The 17,137-nt window shown below is 42.3% G+C and overlaps 1 protein-coding gene across 6 annotated transcripts in view; it reads right to left on the reverse strand.

Annotated features, from left to right (window-relative positions):
* ADCK1 (aarF domain containing kinase 1) overlaps window positions 1-17,137 on the reverse strand; it is a 72,239-nt gene that overhangs the window by 46,806 nt on the left and 8,296 nt on the right. The window lies entirely within an intron of this gene.

A 17,137-nucleotide genomic window follows, 5' to 3' on the forward strand; every position in this document is an offset into this window, starting at 1 on the left:
TCCACGTTGTTGAGAAGCTGGTTGGCCTCATGGATGCAGCAGTCCTGGACAAGAGGACTCTTACAGAGGGCTCCAGGAACAAAACAGAACAAAACCCCCTGCAAAGCATCTTCCACAATGCTCTCACAACTGGCCTGGCTTAAACTCCTAAGACACAGATGCCCTGGCTGGTTGGCTGGACCAGGGAATTTCAGCTCCTGAACTTCTAGAGAGACAAGATGACCAAACAACTTGTCTCAGAAGAAGTAAATTTGTATCCCTACATCTTACAAAACTCCAGTCTGCATTAGAAGCAGAAACACAGTGAGCATGAAGCAGGACTGTGAATTCAGCTTCCAAGGACTCTTTCCTTATCTACCAGATCAGGGTTTTTAGCGGAAAACTTTCTTAATAACATCTATTATTTTCTTGGATCTCCCCAAAATAGGTCACAGTCCAGATGCAGCACTTTTTTATCTGACAGACTACATTCCTCTAATAACAGACAAAGTAAGAACATCACATTCCTACTACAGTGTCCAGTAGTGGTGACCAACGTTTCTGTTCCACCTTGAAGAAAATGCAAAGTAAATGGAAATCCCCAGAATGGCTCAGAACTTTTCTTTAAGATACTGCTCTTTGTTGCCCAAGAAATACTTCAAAGACTTGTTTTATCAGAAGAAAGAGCTAGAAACCACACCAGTTTTAGTGTTTTATAGTTCTAGTTTTACATAGATGTACTTGTATACACCACCCCCAGGAGCACACTACAAAGAATGGAAGCATTTCACATACCAAGGAATATCAAAAACAAGCTTCCAGCAGAAAGCTCTTCAGATCACAAATGCTGCCTGTGTGAGTGGCTCTTTCCTCAGCCCAGACGGGCATCTCTTTCTGTCTCAAATCCCTTCTCCAAATTTCAGCAGGACAAATTCTACATTGGCCCATATGGCTATCAGGCTCCTCTGCTCTACCTAAACCTCAGTTAGACTGGTATTAACACTGATTATTAAAACTCTGAAACAACTCTTAGGTGTGGAGAGGAGGCATCTCTGGGATGAAGAACATGCTCAGCAAGCAGAGCTGCAAAGGGACATATTTTAATTTATGCTTGATGTACAAGCAGAACTGGCTTCTCAAATAATTTGGTTGCTTTGGAAGAAGCCTTTACTCACACCAGGTTACTGGCAAAGAACTGCTCATCAGAACATCAGCTGTTCAGATGTCATAAACTGGCAGGTGCTAATCTGGTCTTAAAAAAAAAAAAAAAAAAAAAAAAAAAAAAAAAAAAAAAAAAACCAAAAAAAAAAAAAAAAAAAACAACACCACAACCACCTCAAATTAAAATTAAAATCTGCCAGTGAGAACTTCAGTATTTGATATCTGGTGACAAAATCTGGTGGCAAAAGTGCTCAGAGAGGCCACTGAAGAGATGTTAATATATTAAATATGTTTACCATACAGTAAAGTAAGTGGTGGAAGCAAGTCCTCCTATGAAATCCCTCAGAAAAGATATCCCAGATCTGGAGGGCATACTCTTAGCTGGCAAAATGTGAAATGAGGATTAGGAATGCAGAGAGAAAAGCCTGCCCATCACTGCTCACAATGGAGATACACTCTCCAAGACAGTATTTCAAGAAAAGTGTCTCCAGAAAACATCTGGAAAGCCTCAATCACATAAAAATTAGAGATTAATTCAAAAAGTATTTGAGATGCTAATAACCATAAAAAAGGAAATCTCATATTAAAACTGTTAACTTGCAAAGGACTGAAAGAGAATAAATGTTGCCCTGTTTTTAAGAAAAATCTAGATTAATCTGGGAAACTATAGTTCTGCAAGCTTTAATTCTGTATCAACTAAATTAGTTGAGACTATAATTACAGAGAGTACTAAAAATCATCTAGCTAAATGTGATATGGCTGATAAAAAGCCAACAGGGATTTTGAGGAGAAAAAATAATTCCTCACCAGTCCACCAAAATACTGTGAGCTTGTTAATACAACAGCCAACAGAAAAGAGGTATTTACTGGGATTTTCAAGTGGCTTTCAATAAATATCCTCACAAAGAATGAAAGGAAAGCTCAGTAATTATTTGAGATACAAGAACATCACTTGCTCATTTTATCCCATTCCCAGCTCAGAAACCCAGCACTACAGACAGCAGCAATCGAAAACGCTCCAATCAGAAAGCTGCAACATTTAGGGCTGTTTTGACCACAGTTTCATTTCAACCTGCTCTGAGCATTTTTAGACCAGATGATCCTGCAGAAGCCTTGCCTATCTAAGGATCTGCATTCATTGTTACTTCCAGGGAGGATGAACTAGCACTGGAAACAGAGAAACATGATGAAAAGGGGAAGAGGTCCAGGTAATACACAGAAGGCAGAAGGAGCTCTCTATTATAAAAGGACTGATCTGCATTACTGTCAAAAACAAACAGCAAAGCATCTCACTATACCAAAGTTTAATTTTCCTGCTAGTGATCTGGCAAAGGAGAGCATAGTGCAGTGACAAAAACTCTATGAGATGTAAGAGATATTATTCACCACTGTGGAAATACAAGCCCTGCCAAGTCCCAACCAAAGGCAGGTGAAAAATCAATACACCAGGAGATTTCACCCTCAGCAGAGATGGCTGCAAGATTACACATACTGGGAGGTGCAGTCTGCCCTGCCTGCACACACTGCTGGATTCTCAATTAACTGGAACCATCCAACACTTGGATCACATTCTTGTGGACAGCTCAGCCTGCTCAATGCACAGAGTGAGTCAGGAAAAAAAAATTAACCTTTTGACTGTGATAAAAAAGATTACAATGTTAAATATATCAAAACATCACTGTATAAATTGAATGTACAACTCCACTCTGGATTCTAGACATTCTATCACAAAAAAAGAGGTAGACAAATAAAAAAGGACAGAGCAAGACAGGGGAAATATGACCATGTCATATAAAAGAGTCTATTAAAAAAGAGACTTGAAATGTTGGGAGACTGTTTAGATTACAGAGAGTTGATGCATAAGAGAGAAAAGTTGTATGCAATAATGAAAAAAAGAAAAGTTTCCATTCCTATTTCCAACTCTCATAAACCCACAAATAATAGGACATTCCACAAAACAACAACCATTTTTAAGCTGTTTCTTTTTTTACATCCCATTTCGCACAATACAGCATTAACCAGTGGCACTCACTGTCAGAGGATAGAGAAGCCAAGAGCTTAATGGAATTCAGAAAGGCTTTAGATATTTATGATAAAACAACCATACCTGATTTTATATGGAGCTTTTCATCCCTAAAAGTGCTTTTACAAAGCTCTTTACAAAACTCAGGATCACTATTCTCCGTTTTACAGGCTCGTAAGAACATTACAGGTAATAAAATGTCTAAAGGACTTTAAACACTATTGCTCAAGGCATCAAGAGAAAAATTACCCTAGTGTCTGGCCACAATGAGAGAATGCAAGCAGGGTGCATTATCAAAACCTTTAGAGAACCTATTTGGTGTATCCAGCTCCCAAATTCTGGTTAAATCTTCTGCTGAGGCCAACCTGTTTCCAAGGGTCTTCCTTATTCACTAAATTACTTGCCATTTGAAGGACTTGTCTCATTGATGATGAACTCTTGCTTTCCTTCCACAGAACAACAGATATGCTGCTTATGGTCTTTCATATAAGCCTTTGGGATGCTGGAAAGAAACTTGTGGCATACAGTGGGCGGAAGCACCCCAAGCATATATGCTGTCAGCCATCCTAGACAAGAAGACTCTTCCAGAAATGCCTGCAGTAGGAGACTGGACTGGAAGAGCCAGGCTGTCCTTTGAACTCCCTACAGAGGGAAAAGAGGATGTCATCACCTTTGTGGTGGTTATCACCAAGATACAGTTGGGTAGGGACAAAAGACACGTCAGAGAATATAGGAAAAGAAATCTGTTCATAGTCGTTTTCTCTTCTGCCCCCAATAATGACAGGGCCATATGCACAGGACTAGTAAAACTGTAGAAGCAGCTTTAGATGACCCAGGACAGCACAAACAAGAGAAAAAATGAAAATATGTCCACCTCAATTTAACATAATGAGAAACTGAAAACAGTGGCCATGCCAAAAGATTTGTAAAGATGCTAAGGAAGGATAGAGCTACTGGTGATATGAACAGGGTACTTGGGTGCTTTAAAAACAGCAATACAAAATGTAGAACCCATTTCAGTGACAGTGTAGTTCTGTCTAAGGGGCTGTTATCTCCACTTTCAACTAATCTGAATAAGCATACAGTAAATATAAACTACTACAGCCTTCACTAACTAGCAGCCTGGTAATCAAACTGGCAGCAAGGATGCTGCAAGAAGACACACAAGTCTAAACGGAATTGTTATTGCCTGCATTTTGCATTATCTTTCCTACCTACCTTTTACAAATGCTCATTCCTAGGCACACTAGATGTTTGCCATTCAAATGCTTCACATACCAATAGTAACTGATCATACTGCCAATGGTGGATAGATCCACGCCTTTGGAATTGGAGTAAGTCCTGGTACGATGTACCTCACTACCTAATAATTTGTTATTTTTGTGAGTTATGTATGTAATAAGATCCTTCAGAAATTCTGGCACAACAGTTGGTTGGCAGAAAGGAACCAACTGTGAGACAGAAAGGAAGTGAGAAAGACAGCTTTATAGTTTGGAAAGGATTAAAGATGGAGATGATCCCTCTGACTAAAGTGACAACTTCTTAGCTTTTCAGTTTCATAAACATAGAAACAAGGAGTCACACAACTAGCAGGATGGCCAGTAAACTCAGTACTAATGGAATATAGACAGTAGGCCTACAGACAGCTGAAATCTGGGGTTGGTGCTGTGGCCTTGTGTCAGTAGTGCTACATGTAGCTGAAATTAAAGCAAACACATTCCATAATTCATGCAAAACTTCCCAGAGATCACAACGGACTCTTCCAAACCCAGGCAAACACATTTGACACTGAACAGATATGCAGCTCACACCCTCCAAGCCATAAGGACCCTGAATTTCCCACACACAAGTGCTGACATCCCACCTGCACCACACATACTCCCAAGTCTTCCTGCTAAAACCCCTACTCACAACTTGGTTTGTATAGGTGACTAAAGGCTGGCCTAGCAACAAACCACTAGCGCAAGATGCCACTTGGTTCAGTGGATCACACCACAACAGTTCAGAAAACATTTTTACTCCAGGCTGAGGTCCACCTCTTTGGCCAGTCACTCCCCAAGCTGCTCTGGAGAGCAGGAAGCAGCATTTCTCAACTGCAGGGCAGAGCACCAGCAGTCACCTTGCTGAACTCTGCCCTTGCTGGCTGGTGCACACACAACCAGCACCAATTGCCTGCTTGTGTTCCATCTTCATTTTACTCCAAGCTCGGTCATTTGTGCTCTGATTATCTCTCATTACTGACGACCTTGCTGTAATGAGTTTTAATCTGCCTCGTATTAATTAGAAACATTTTCATTAGCCAGCTCAATTTTAGGTAAATAGCTAATAGAAGCAACTGAGCTGCAATTATCTGTGGGGCAGTTCAGGATAAAAATCAGAAGAGAGCAGCTGTTTCCCCTCTAGACACCTCTGTGTTAAAATGCACTGTTCTGTGTAAGTCTCCTGAGCCAGGAAAACAAGGAGCACAGGGAAGGGCTGGTCAGAGGCAAAGGGAAAATAACATGCTAAAATAACTGGGCTGTAGAACTTTGTGCCTACAGCAGGAATCTGAGAGTCAAGGTAGTTCCCTACACCTACAGACTTTACCTCTAGTGAACAAGATTCTGCTCTTGAGGCTGTTTTACCCTGTGCCTATTCAAGAGGTCCTTACTCTGGGGCACATATAATATCATGAATAGTTACTTACACATGAGGATGATATCAGATCAGATTTGCCCAAGACAGAATGATGAGACCCACAAATACACATAGTACTAGCAAAGACAGCAGGTTCATAAAAGTGCATTCAGTGCCTTGTTGTCCTGATAGTTGATACCCAAATAGATCTGTCCTGTGCTTCATTGCAGAGAACTCAAGGAGGATAGAAAGTAATTCAACAGCATGTCTGCAGACAGCAAGGAGACATTCACAGAAGCTGCAATGAAATGAGGCACATGTCTTGATCCATTGATCACAGAGCCTGAAGCTCCACAGAGACAGGTGAAATGATAATAAATTTGACACCGCACCTCTCCAAATCTGGCTAGCAAAATTAATTAATCCACAAAACATGTGGATGCCAGTAAAAACAAGCTGAGTACCGTAAAGACACCATCTTATTTAGCACTGTGTTTAACTGGGGGCAGGGAGGGGAGGGCTCTCACACCTTCCCATCAGTCCTAGGAAGCCCTGTTTCATTTGCTGTTTTCAGTTGCTGTAAGCAACAGTATCAACCAAGATGTGTATTACACTCAGAAGTGCTCCCTAAACAGGAGCTGCTGACGCCCTGCAGAAACCACATACTACTGATGGACTAGCAAGAAATTATGTTGTGCAGTAAAAATTACCTGAAGGGAGAACACTCCCCAGACATCTACTTCTATGTAAGAAGACCACGGAAAGGCAGTAGCATGGGAAGTGAGGGCTGGTCTTGGACCATGGGGAGAGCTGGGGAAGAGCTCAAACAAGGCCACAGTAGCAATTAGCTGTCACTGAAGCTCATATGGATTTAGCTACACTTTCAAAGCTAAGTGAAGAATCCCAGCAGCAGGAATGAAGATAGAGATCTAATAGCCTGTTCCCTGAGTTCCCATACTACATCCAGCAATAAAATAGAGCTAGAAAAGCCATGAACTCCACAGAAAGCCTCAACATGCAGAAGACGGACTGAAAGGCACACTGAAAGGTAAGAGTTATGAGGATGGATGGCCCAAGCATCATTGAGAAAGCTCAGGTAAGTCTCATCTAGTTCAGCTGAGGGTCCAGACAGGGTAGCTTCACAGTCTGCTCTCCTACTGTGGGCATGCAGAAAAGTAGGAAGCACAGAGGCAGCTGCTGCAGCTGGAGGGGAGAAATCGTCACATCCACTTTGTCAACGCTGAAGAATCTGGGCTGGCATTTTTCTCTTCCCAACAGTCAAATCCCACCCTACCAGCTGCACGTCACAGCTGACCTCTAGTCAGGACCTATCTGAGTCAACGTCAGGCGAATAAATTGTGCAACAGCAGCTTCTCCCCCTTGTACATATGTAACTTCTCTCCTGGCAAGTCACTCCAACAGCCAGGGGAGCAGAGCAAGCCGGCTCCCTCTCTTACAGCCAACCAGACACACCAGCATTCACCTTGGTGACAGACCCCCCAAAGAAGGGTTTTACTTCAGTACCTCTAAAGAGAATACAGCCCCTTACCAAACTGACAGAGGCAGATTCCTTTCCCCTTCTTTAATCTGAGAAGCTCTGACCTTTAAAGTACAGACCTCTTCCCACAGGAACAGGATGCCTGAAGAGGAAAGAGACAGTAACACATGAAATACCTACAAGTGATTAAATTGGATTGACGAGGAAGTCAGGAAAGATAACAACCATGGGATTACGCTGTCAATTCCAAAAAACTGCAGTGACTGTCATAGCACCACATCCAACAGAGAAAGTGGCTGCAGTGCCAATAAGTCATCACCAACGGCAAAGTGCGGTTCTACGTTCAAAAAAGTGCCTGTGTTAAAAAAGAAAAAAAATCACAAGGAATGTCCCTTTGTTACTCAGCAGGTCTGCTCCCTTCTGGGTACCCGCCAGAGTTGCTGACTTCAGTGAAAAAATATACATAAATAACTCCAGCTTTCTCATCTAGTTGACACCACACAGCTCTGCACCAAGAAAGGCATCTGGTGTCTATTAGCATCTCATCAATGTCACCAGTATGGGAGACTGAGCTGGTGTCTCTTCTGATTCATACACAATAGACTTGTTAAACTGCAATTAGAAGGTCCAATCCTTTCTTGCAGCTACTCCTGTGCTTTCTCACTGAAAACAATAGGTTTCTGCAGGTGTCAGTGGAAGCAGTATTTGGATAAAACTGGCTTATGTGGGCGCCAATGGAAATGGCATTTGGTCTCCTGAATCCTTATGGCTGCTAGGAATACAAGAAAGAAAGAGAACCTATATCGACTATGAGAGTGTTGCTTTAAAATAGCATGAGATAGCAATTTAATGAAGTAAAACACAAATATCTGACATAGCATCAAACTGAGATGAACAAAAGGAGAGCCGAGGTGAGGCCACATGTTATCCAGACTAGATTACTTTTGCTCCCACAAAAAGCAGAAGGAATTATCTCCAGAAATACCAGAGCCAATTGCCTTTACTGTAGCTGGTATCACAATGAACAATATTGTACATGCCTCCCCTGCACTTGGTTATGGCTCACCAAGGTTGTGAAGGGAATAAAACTGAGATCATCTTTATATAAAACTACATATTCAACGTTTCTCCATCAACAGGCTAGTGAAAAATAACCAATGTCTAACCTTGGTTAGAATGCAAATAGTAAACTCAAGACAAAAGATATTGGTGCAAAACCTGACAGAACAATAATATTGAAAAAGATCCTCCAAAGAATCAGATCTTATTGGCCATGTACAATCACTGTATGTTCTCAAAGACAATATTTGCATAGCAAAAAAAAGGACGTTAAAGAATTTGCGCAACACAAGATGGACATGAAGCAAAGAAATTAAAGCACACGCTACTAATCCAAAACTAATACTATCCATGACTTCTAACCTCAAATGTTTAATATTAAAGCATTTACATATTCCACACAGAGATCTGATGAAGAATGAAGTTACGGTGAAACTGGGAGTTGATGTCAGCAGGCAGGAGAAGATGGAAAATGACACAAACGTGGTCTTGATTCAGTCTCTGGACAAGAACAGAACTTCTCTGTTCTCTCATTAAGGAGATCATGGTATGAATGGGGGCTGTGCATTGATTACCTCTGAAGATTTGCTCCTTTTCTGGACAGAGTGCTGCAGTGACAAACATGTGGCTGGAGATGGTGAGAGGGGACTCAGTCCCATTTACAAAGATCCTTTGATCTGCTGTTGCCTAACAACTTGAGGGAGACATCAAGGCAAAGCTGAGAACTTGAACAGCCATCATCCAGGAGCTTCTTTAAATCTACATTATTTCTATTTTGAAGTCTATAATTGGCTCCCCCTTAATGGTTTACTCATCAGCACCTGGCATTCACTAGCACCCCATAGTAGCCAGTCAGCCACGAGATACATACCTGACTGCCTCTTTGAATGCACAATAACCAAGTCTACATGGATTGCTGTCCATGCATGAGCTTTTAAACACAGCAGTGAGAAATACATGTATTTCAAAGTCCTCCTCCTCTGAGCATTGACAGAATGTTTCAGTCACAGGGAGGCAAGGTGCCTCAATCCCCTCTACTACAGGAAAGCAGATGTTTGGGCCACATCACAACAGATCCTAGAGAGCATACCATAAGAATAATTTGGAGCAGGTATTCTGCAACTTCCAGGGGAAAGAAGCATACTGGCCACTTGGAACTCAACCAGCACATTAGTTTGGCCTCCCTGACACAGAAAACCCTTAGTAGAAATAAAGCAGTCCAGATAATCACTTTGTGTCTTGTTCTAAAATCCATAAAATTCACAAGTCCAGCATTCTTCAGTTCAAGCCATCATGACGCTGTTCAACCATGACCCAGAGAGAAGATGCTGGTCCAATACCAACCATGAAGATCTCCTCTCCATATGGCAATGCCCCCACTCCAGCTCATTTTGGCACATAATGTTGGGAAAACCCATTCTATACTCTAGTTCTAGTTTTTCAAATCTCCCATCTCTAAGAAAAAATCTGTTGGTTTACAGAGAAGCATGTGTGTCTAGCAGTTACATGGAAGCTGTTAGATTTTACTATTCAGTTGCCTGAAAGAAAAAAAAAAAAGAAATCCCCTCTGTTGGTCTATTAATCTGTCATAACGAGATTCTTCATAATTAGTTTGTCCCTAACAGTTGCTTTGTAATGGTAGCAAGAGAATATTTCAGGAATGGCAATTACCTCTGGTGTCAAAATGATGAGGAAAACAAATGTTCAACCATCAACAAAATGCAGTGCCTTTTCCACTCCCACCTGATGGTGGGTGACAGCACTGCACATCAGAATTACAGTGCGGGTAATTACTAGGCATGTTGCTACTGAGAATTCATTTCCCCTCTTGAGAAGAGATTTGTTGAGCAATGCAGATGGAAGGAGGAGCATCTGTCACTGGAATGGGGTCCTGTGGCTAAATGGTCTTACCAATACACTTCTTCTTTCACTTACTACACCTATGTCCAATAATTTTAAGCAGTGAACACTATTTAAAGGAACTTTCCTTTATTAGCTATACATACATCCCATCATTTCAAAGATTTTTCAAAAGGACAGAGCTAGACCTCTTTATTGTTACTTTATTTAAATTTAGCATCCTTCAAATAAAATTCACATGTCTGCATCAGTCACTTCACTCCATACATACTAATAGGAAATACAGTGGGTTTCTAGGCTATTTGTAAATGGAAGAGTTCCTTGGGAAGTGAGCTCATTGGATTTCAGCATATTGTGGAACCTGACATCTGACTGACTCTGGAGTGAGATTTATAGGAATAAAACTAAGGCACACGCATTGTAGAGCTCATCTTCTCAAATGAGGACCAAGTTGTGCCAAAGCCAGGAATCCTACTCCAGAAATGGACTGGGAAGAGGAAACATGCTGGTTTGGCTGCTATTGACACAAGTGTGCAAACCCACAAACTAGGGAGAGCTGTCCTGCCTGGGTGCAGCAATGTGTCCTCCCAGCACCTGGGTCTCAGTTCTTAGAAAACTGAGATTGTGGTAAATCTTTCCCACAGGAATTACCAAGGAATGCAAGGCCAGGTGGGTTAAACCTGTATCAAATCTACCAGCAGGGTAGAGGCCACAGAGGTGGCAGCCAGGGCTGAAGCATCAGTGGGCAGAGATAAGGGCAGAGCTGGAGCAGGCAAGAAGCTGATCCAGGCCTGGTACAGGATGGCAGTAGAAGTGAACAGACAGTTCAGCTGTGTAGAACCAGTGGGGAAAGCTGCATGCATTCAGATAGGGATACACCAGGAGAGATGCATGCATGAAGCTGCTTCTGTGTGCATTTTGCTCAGTACTTAACCACATTACCAAATACTTGCTACCCTAAAATCAAAACACAGGTTTAAAAGAATTGAAGATCACCCTCACTTCTGGTACAGATTCAGTCTCCGTTGGGAAGAGTAGAAGTCAAGGAAAGTTGCAGAGGATACAATCCTGCCAGTCAGGGTGCCAGGAGCTGCTATTGCTCTTGGGAGGCCCTGACACGCACCAGATTGCAGTCACCTCCTGTCTTCAAGCACCCAGTCCTGAACTCAGCAGTAGCTCAGAGTGAAGAAAGTGCAGTTCCAGCTAACAGCTTTGCTGTTTCTCAATCCCAATCACTCAGGAGCCATCATTCCAATTTAACATCTCCCAGTCAAAGATCGCCATTCTGTATATTGGCACAGAATAACTCCCAATTCAGACTGACACAGCAAAACCTCAGCTTACTGCAAGAAACAGAAGCAGGGATGTTGTCCTGGAAAGGAAGAAGAGAGACAGAACAGGTGATATCAGGGCATTGAGGAGATGAAACAGCTCCTGCTGAGCACTGGAAATGCCTGGCTGTGCTGCCTGACTGTGAACGCAAAGGGAAGGGCCCGAGGGAGAAAAGCTTATCTTCCCTACTTCTCTTCACACAACAGTCCTACGATAAACAAAGCCTGCTGCCCTTCAGCAGTTCTGTAAAAAACAACTTGTGTTCAGAAAAGCCCTACAATAACAAACAGGCTGCACAGTTACAGAGTTCACAGGCAACTCAAAATGAGTACATTTTCAAACAAAGACCGCACAGGCAGTAAAGACATTTAAGAGATGGGTTTTTTTGAAAAGCAATTTTGCTAGTGACCTTTTCAGTGAATTTACCTCTAAATTCAGCAAAACTAGCAACACAGTGAATGGATTCAGGCTTGGCAGAAGGCATTTCATAAAGTACTGGGCAGGTTCATATATGTGCAAGCTCACATGCAAATTATTTGTTAAAGTGGAGCTCGGAACAGAGCCTTATGAAGACAACCCTTGTTTATCTGCTGGCTGTGGCCCTCTTCCATGTCACATCAGCTCAGTACACTGACAAAAACAAATTGTTACTGGTGTCAGACCTGCCAAAATGATGCTACTGCAGAGGAAGGAGCAGCAAGCTGCTCTGAATGGTGCACCATCAGCAGAACTTGCAGCCACTGAGACAGAACTCTGAAGCCAAAAAAGTCTCAAGTAAACAAAAAACTCAACAAAAATAAAGACACCTCAAGCCAGTTCTACAGGACCAAAAGTAGGCTTAACTAGTGTAGCAGTGAATGTGATTACCTTTTTGGATTAACTCTTCCAAAGCCATCTTTGAACCTTTGACTTTGTTAAAAAAATGGCTGCCTTACTATAAGGTCTCCAACCTGAACAAATGGGCACATGTCTACAGGCAAACACATCAGTCCAGTGTCTGTCCCAAGGTACAAAAATGCACATTTCTAGGCAGGGCACATGAACAGTAGTAAATAAAGTAAGGGATAGCTTTAAAGCCTGACAGTGAACAATAGTTTATTCCTAGAACTAAATCATCAAATACTCTAGTTCAAGAGAACATGGCTTCCTTTTTTCCTAGTCCACAGGGTTTCCTCAGGCCTGACAGAGTCCTGCCTGACCCTGGGACACCAGATGGAAAAATAAAGCAGTTCCTTTCAGAGACACCTTTCCCTCAAGTATGCAAACAGTGTAGCCCCTACATATGTTAAAAGGATTTGCCTGGAACCCTTTAAGTAAGATGCCTCCCACATTGCAAACAAGTCCAGAGGAGTGCTTGCAAGACACCACCCACCACAGCAATTCCCTCACCACTGACTTGACTGGCTAAATGAAGACACTTGCTTGACAGGTAAGGTAATTGTGAGCTGCCCTCCAGCACGTTCTTTTATCAGATCCACTTTGGAGAGAATGTGATAAGGTCACTGCTTTAGCAGAGGAAATCTACAATATTTAGCCCTGATCTGAAATTCTACCCTGGACTAATACATGAAATATCCTCTGCATGCCACCTATTCTCTTCATCCCTGGTTTTACAGCTAATTTGTATTCCTAATTTAGAGTGTTTCAAAATAGTGTTTCACTGCAAGCTAACTACAAGAACCTTAGAAAAGGGAACAGAATCCACAATACAGGTCTTGCTAAAGACTCAAAGTACAAACAAAACACCATTTCAGAAGTCCACTTTGTTGGCATTGCAAGTATGTTTCTATCCCTAAATGAAACTTCTAGGTATCTATTTTTCCTAGTCTCAGATAAGATTACTTTTACTCTCAAACCAGATGTCTTCCTGTTCTTAGGACAGATTACATACTGGCTACCTGTCATCTCTACTGATTTTATAGGTGGCCTCCAACAACCATATGGGCCATTGCCTTAAAAATTGGACTCAATGATCCTCGTGGGTCCCTTCCATCTCAGAATATTCTGTTTCTGTGTTCTATGAACCATACAAACTGGTCAGTAGTTCAAGGCTACACAATCCTTCATTAAGAAAACACCCCTAATCAGGGCCTGATCCAATGTCAATGGGATCAGCGTTAAGTCACTTACAGTGGCACCCTAAGTAATTTCTGGTTTTTGTCTCCCTCTCTCTTTACACAGACCTTCAGCCTCTGAGAAATCACATGTTCATGTGTATTTGCATCCCTCACACCTAGGGTGAAAATCTAGGCAAATCAACCATGACCATGAGCTCCTCAGAAAAGATACCATCTCTTGCCATACTTCTTGACTTTGCACTGCAGTGTCCATTTCACACTGGGACCCAAGGCATAATCCAAACACTAAATAAAACCTGATTATTTCTCCATTTCTCATTTGTTCCTTTTATAATGCTTCTTATGATGCAAGCTCCTTGCAGCCTGCATCCTCTCAGGTCTTCCTAATGGTTTCCCCACTCTACCAGATGAGATGTTCTTCAGATACTGCTCTGGCTACTATGTACCTCTTCAACAGCTCTAAGGAAGCAATGTGATGGGGTCCTCAGCAATTTAAATGAAAAGGGATAGCCCCACCTGGAGGAGAGACAGCTAAATGCTCCCCAGGCATACTGTGTCAGTCCCGCTGGGAAGCTGAGAGGGACGGCTCAGGCACGACAATTCACACTTACGTTCCTGGAGCAAAGCACTTCAGGGACAAGCATAAACAGCCAGGAAAAAACATGCAATAAATGAGGCACTGCCTCCTTACCCTCACTTCTCTCCTTCTTCCTCCTTCAAAAATCTCACAATAGATGGGCCATTTCTCTGAATAAATCACTGCAGACGACTGAAGAACATCTAGTTTCATAGGCACAGATCCCACAAAAAATGAACTTCTTTAATGCTACACAATTAAAACCTAGAGATGCTATGGCCAGAGCACTCAGCTGACACCACTCTGGAAAGCACAAGGAGGAAAAGGAAGTGTCTTATAATTATAAGATTTATTTTACAGCTTGTTACGTTTTCAGTGCAAAGCTTTCATGCTTTATGTGTTGGCAGGAAGTTTGCTAGACAGCAGTGCTCAAATGTAGAGTCATCAAGCCACCAGCTGGCCCTGACAGTAGCTTTTTTAGACTGCATTAGTGTTGACCATGCCTTTTAGAAGAAGAGATATCCTGGGGAGCACATAATAGGGCAACCAAACATCATCAGCTCAGGGACTGTGGATGGGCTCTGAAGCTCTTCACCTCTCTATTACTAGTTCCCATTTAGTTTGGTGACAGAAAGTCACTGCCATCTAATGGCTATTTCGTGTCTCATAGGAAAGTTCATTTGTTTCTCACCTCAGTTCACCAGAGGCTGAAGCACAAGTAGACCCACCACAGCACACACTGGCTGTGGTGGAGAACAGTCCTCATTCACAGTTGCCTTTTTGAAGGAATGCCATGGAGAGTTCCTGAGGACTTCTCTCTGAAGATGCAGTCCACGTCCATCAGGAAGAAACTATTTTAAGACATCACTTAATATTAAGGCACATAGTGTTACCAAATCACAAGGGAAGTCCAAAGATACAGACTACTTCATTAATCTAAACTATCCAGAAACTACAGATTATTTTTGGAAACACATGTACATACACATGTACATCCATTCTTTTTTCCAAGATCCTTCAACTGTGCAACTTCACCGTGAGACAAAACTCATTTCGAAAATACCCACTCCACTTTCAGAAGTAAATACAGCAAAGCCAAGAAGAGCCTCAAGGAGCAAGTAATCGTATTCTGTATGATGGTGGCACAAGGTTGCACTTTCCAAATATTTGCCCAGGTACTGACAGACCAATAACCATAAGTTTGAATGAGGAGAACATCCTCATTCTGCTCTGAAATGGAGGACATTTAATTAACCTCCCCAAATGGATTGTCCCTGACAAAGCAATTTTGTAGCCAACAAAGTTAATTCAAGAATGGATTCCCACTGTCTTCTGAGATACCTTGACCACAGATCCTTTTTCTCCTCGCTGTCTCCTCTTCATTACAAAAAAACCCTATCAAAACTCACAGCAGTAACCTTTTGTCTTACAGAGGAAAACAACAAAAAGATGTCCTGCTCAAGATTTTCAACTGTGGCCATTTGTACCAAAATCTGCAAGACAACTGACCCATTGCAACCTTCTTACCACACTGACAACTCAGAATTGATACCAGCCCTTAAACAAATTGCATGCTGTGACACAGGTCCTGACTGACAGCAGGATCAAAGCAATTGATGCCAGCGATGAAGAAGCGTCAGCCAAGACATCCAGATGTTACCCTGAGAGGAACACCACTGGAAATGTCACACGATAGGCTGACTTGGTACTGAGGAGACAAACATTGTGAAGGGCCAGCATTCATTGAGGCAGAAGAATGTCAGAGAAATGTAGACTTCTGTAGAATAAAATGTTTTGTTGAGAAAACAATAGGTCAGGAAATGGCACTGAGCAGGCTGCCCTCCTTCCTCTGGTCCAGTGCAAGCAGGAGCAGAAATGAAAAGAAATGCCCAAGCTTATATGTGCAAAGATGTCCAGAATCATTTAATGAAACAGACATGAAGTGAAGAAAGGTCATACCTCCCCTAATGTTCCTTACACTAGACCTACAGACATACGATGTCTTGGAGCCAATCATGATTACCACTGCCCTTGACATCAGTACACTGGCAGTACCATCACATGCAGGAAAAGGGCCCACACACCTGGAAAGGACCCCTAACTTAGCAGAAGGATTGAGTTTCCAATGTGGTTGAGCCATCCGTGGTGAAATGAAGCAACTGTTGGGAAGGATATAAAGCCCAAGCACATAAGCAGGTTCATCTCTGCCTCAGGCAGAGGCAGGAATGAAAAATGGCTGTTGCTGAGGGACAGTGATGTGTGCCATCTGGCAAGTGGGTTCTCGTATCTCCTAGTTGACAGGAGATCCAGGGAGACACAAACTAACCTCAGGACACACAGTGAATTCCCATCTACTGCTTGCCACCTCATGGAACGTAGTAAAACACTCTCCATCTTCTGGCCATAAAAAAGTGCTGGGAACTGAGGGGTTTAGAGCATTAGCATCAAAAGTAGTTCACAAGGGACAGAAATGTATAGTAAAATTGAAGATAATTCCATGGAGCTAAGCAGGAACCTGGCTAAAAGTCCCTGGGGAAGCCATTTCCTTCTTAATCTGCTTTGCATTTAATTGTTTCCTAATGACTGTGTCCCTGTTTGGCCCCAGTAGGCTCAGGGACTGGTGCTGCCACTGAACCTTCCCATCTCTCATGCAAGGTCATGGATAATTTAGAGACCCCAGTTTAATGTCTCAATAGGAATCCACGGAGAACAAGTTAAGCATTATTTGCACTGGAGTAGCATCACCAGTATGCTGAGTACCAGGAGATCCACAGGAAAAAATGTTTTTCCACTTCCAGTTGCAAGCACATCACAGACATATATGCACCTGCACTGCTACATGGGAGACAGAGGCACAAAAAACAGATTTAGATGATTTGCCACTATCAGCAGTCCACGGTCACCACATCTCATACCCACACATAAACCCTGCCCCACAGAGTCTTCTAGGCACA

This window comes from Zosterops lateralis (genome assembly GCF_965231275.1).
Source record: "Zosterops lateralis genome assembly, chromosome: 6".
Lineage (NCBI taxonomy): Eukaryota > Metazoa > Chordata > Aves > Passeriformes > Zosteropidae > Zosterops > Zosterops lateralis.